Below are 4,080 nucleotides of genomic sequence, written 5' to 3'. Positions count from 1 at the left end.
GTAGGTTGGAATTTGATACCACAATTGTGAAGATCAACTGCAGATGGGAAGTGGGTTGGCTTCTCCACAAGCTTTTGAGTTTGGGAGCCTTGAGTGGCAATACCATATAGGCAATCCAACAAGTGCTTTCGACTGTGTATGTTGTTGACGACAATGTGGAAGCTTTCCTCAAAGCTGAATAAAATGGAAGAACCTCACAGGCTACTTTGGTGACCAGTTTTCCCAATACTTTGAGTGCTTCTGCACTTGAGTCCTGCGCATTGTTGTCCTTTGGCATACTTATTCTAATGACCTCCAGAAGCAAGAACATAGGGATTTGATTTTCCAATAGGAGAAATTCCTCTAGGATGGATCTTCGCAAAGGACGAGGGAACCAAAGATTGTAATACGATGCATAACTAGATGGGATGGTGCTACCATTCTCCTGAGCAGAGGATTTCAAGAAAAACTTGCACAAAATTTCATAATCATAGCTAAGGCAAACTAACGTGCACATTTACAAATTTTAAACACCAAATCTCATCAAGAAAGTCACCATTATAGTACAAACATCACCATCAACATTCACCCTTTCCTTCTAACTTGTTCTAAAAGGTCATGCATGCTGACATTTTTGAACAAACATCACCATCAACATTCACCCTATGCCTTTTGACTTGTTCTAAAAGGTCATGCATGCACTCTCCTAGGCTTATGACATCTACCTCTTTTGATTCCCAAAACTTGAATGAAGTTGCAACCTCACTGATGAAAGCTGTTGGGTTTGGATAGGACTGATCTCTTGAAAACTTCAAGGTACACTCTGCACAGCTGCCTTGCCGTCCCTCACTGCAACCGCCTTAAAAAACTCTAGAAGATTGACACGATCACTATGCGACAGCTCTACTGTCAAGCCTACATCAAGAAAAACAACATGAGGCCTAGACCTAAATAACCCCATTCTAGGTGGAGTTCTCCCATTTTCCACCCGAACTAGAATATTCCGAGGATGCATGTCTGCATGGATAAAATTATCGACAAGCAACATTTTTAGAAGTGTATTTGTGCCAATGTGTGCCAGAGAATGGTTGATGCGACTCTTTTCCGTGCGTTCAAAAAAACAAGAGATGCTCTGCCCTTGCTCAAATGATTCTACCAAAACTGCATGATGTACAAAAGGATAGACAGGTCTTGGAAAGGACACATCCCTCTAACTTCGAAATTTGTAAAGAAACTTGCTGAGATGTGTTGCTTCTCGAGCAAGATCAACCTGTGTCAACATGAAAATTGCAAACTGCCGCACACTGTCATTCAGCCTTAGCCAGCTAATTCATGGAATTAATGTTGACAGATTCGCAATCCATTTTATGATGACGAAATCATGCCTGATTATGTCATTAACACCAGGATGCCTTACTTTCACTGCCACTACCATGGGCTTTTGTTTGTAACCATGAACAACATGCACCGTTGCCCTGTGGACCTATGCAATGCTCCTTGAAGCTACTGGCACTTCCTCAAAATCTTTAAAAATGTCATGAAGCTCCTGGCCGAATGCAATTTCTATAGTTTGAACTGTATGATTAAAACTGTGGCAGGTGCCTTGGTGTGTAGTATTGTCAATTCAACGCACAAATCTCGTGGAAAGAGATCTGGTCTAGTTGCGGTCCACTGCCCCCATTTGATGAATGCCGCTGGCCTATTAGCTTAATTAGTTGGGTTAGAGCGTCATGCTTCAAGCGCGAAGGTCACAAGTTCTAGAGATGGAGGAGAAAACAAGGGAAGGTCTGGATCCATGTCCGGCAGCAACGGTCAGGTCACTACGGGGAGGGGGCAAGGTCGTTCTAGAGGGAGCAGGGGCCCGACTAGGCATTCTTGCCTTATACTGGTGATGGTGGAGGCAAAGGAGCCTCCTGGTGACAAACATAATGGGGGAGATGGAGGGGGCTAGGTTACCATGGCCGACGGCAGGTAAAACAAGGCAAGGTACTCTTAGCTACCGACCTGTGCTTGCTCTGATACCATGTTGAACAGTGCACGAGGGAGACGAGGAACGGAGGAAGAGAGAGGAGAAGAGAGACATGAGACACCGAAAGTGGAACCCTAGAAGTGTGTCAACTGAGCACACATGATAGGAATATATAGAGGGGACCTGGGGTGCTATATATAGATAGACTATATATAGCTAACATAGTCATCATAGTCGTGATTGTAATAGTAGTATTAGTAGTAGTAATAGTAGTTTTCTTGTTTATTGTTGTTGTTGTTGTTTTTGTTGTAGTAGTAGTTTTTTCTTCTTTTCTTTTTTTTTGTTATTGTAGTAGTAGTAGTAGTAGTTGTTGTTGTTGTTATTGTTTTTTCTTCTTTTCTTGTTTATTGTAGTGGTAGTGGTTTGTTGTTGTGGTAGTCGTAGTCGTGGTTGTAGTAGTAGTAGTAGTAGTGGTTTACTTGTTTGTTGTTGTTGTTGTAGTTTTGTTTATTTTCTTGTTTATTGTTGTTTAGTTTTTTTGTTTATTGTTGTTGTTATAGTGGTAGTAGTAGTTTTTTTTTCTTTTTTTGTTTGCTGTTGTTATTATTATAGTAATAGTAGTATTTGTTATTGTTGATTTTTCTCTTCTATTCTTGTTTATTGTAGTGGTAGTGGTAGTAGTAGAGAGAGAAAGTTATTGTGGTGGTCGTAGTCGTGGTCATAGTCGACGTAGTCGTGATTGTAGTACTAGTACTAGTACTAGTAGTAGTAATAGTAGTTTTCTTATTTGTTGTTGTTATAGTAGTAGTAGTTTTTTTTCTTTTCTTGTTTATTGTTATTTAGTTTTCTTATTTTTTGTAGTAGTAGTAATAGTTTTTTTTTCTTTTCTTGTTTATTGTTATTGTAGTAGTAGTAGTTGTTGTTGTTGTTATTTTTTCTTCTTTTCTTGTTTATTATAGTGGTAGTGGTAGTGGTAGTGGTAGTGGTAGTGGTAGTGGTGGTCATGGTCGTAGATGTAGTCGTAGTCGTCATAGTTATGGTTGTAGTAGTAGTAGTGGTTTTCTTATTTGTTGTTGTTGTTGTTGTTGTAGTTTTTTTTGTTTTCTTGTTTCTTTTTGTCTAGTTTTCTTATTTGTTGTTAGTGTTGTAGTAGTGGTAGTAGTAGTAGTTTTTTCTTCTTTTCTTGTTTGTAGTAGTAGTAGTAGTAGAAGTAGAGAGATATGTTTTGTTAAAGAAAATGAGAGAGGGGAAGGAAGAGAAAAAGGAAGAAGGAATGAGAGAGAGGGAATAAACATACAGCATAATAAAGAAATAGAAAGAGAGAGAGAGGTGGAAGGAGAGGAGATAATGAATGGATAAAAAACAAAGAGAGAGTGGTGGCGAGGTCCGGTGCAATACCAAGAGATGGGAAACACTCCGACATACATTAATTTGTGGGTGGATGGGTGGAGACTTTACATACGTTAATTTTTGTTGAGTTACAATACAAGAAATCCCTTCTCAAACAATTTAAGAAAGAAAAAAAGAATGATAACAAAAACAAATTGTTTGCCGTAATGTAGACAAAATGGAAAACGATGAAGGTCGTGATGCTCAAGATCACGAGGCGTATCTTAATCAACGTGTCCCATATTCTTGCTCTCAATGTAAGCTCGAAATTAGACGAAAATGTCGATTGTCTATAGAACATGTATGAGCTTTGGCGAGTTTCAATCTAAGATCATTGATCAAGCGATCTTGGATTTTGAGCAAACGGTAAGAAAATTTAATATCAATCATGCATTGTACTCGCAAGCTAATTGAATACCATATACAAAAAGATTGGGTGTGGCTGATAAATTTTCTATCCAGGGAGGTGACGTCTCATCCCAAGGAGGAGTGCACCCTTTGCGGCCAATTAGAAGAGTTTGTGGGCATGCGATGTATGGAGTGCCTAAGCCAATCCACCACTTGGAAGGTACTACCCAATATATACCATCAATACCAGAGGAGACAGACAGCCTTCGAGACTTATTTACAATCTTGGAGCCTGAGATGGAGGCAATGATCAATGCATTGATTCCCATGGATGTCAAGACTTCTGATCCGCTTAGAGAGGAAGCATCCATACCATTATATGATGGGTGCCGAGT

The 4,080-nt window shown here is 39.5% G+C and overlaps 1 pseudogene; it reads right to left on the bottom strand.

Moving 5' to 3' along the window:
* Positions 1 to 587: 587 nt before the first annotated feature.
* On the bottom strand, positions 588 to 1,776 carry LOC148012239 (uncharacterized; annotated as a pseudogene).
* Positions 1,777 to 4,080: the final 2,304 nt, after the last annotated feature.

This window comes from Lygodium microphyllum, chromosome 27, assembly GCF_053477565.2.
Source record: "Lygodium microphyllum isolate KBCC chromosome 27, Lygodium_microphyllum_v1.1.10, whole genome shotgun sequence".
NCBI classification, from domain to species: Eukaryota; Viridiplantae; Streptophyta; class Polypodiopsida; order Schizaeales; family Lygodiaceae; genus Lygodium; species Lygodium microphyllum.
The sequence above is the reverse complement of the archived record's forward strand: the minus strand, read 5'-3'. Positions and strand labels throughout refer to the sequence as shown.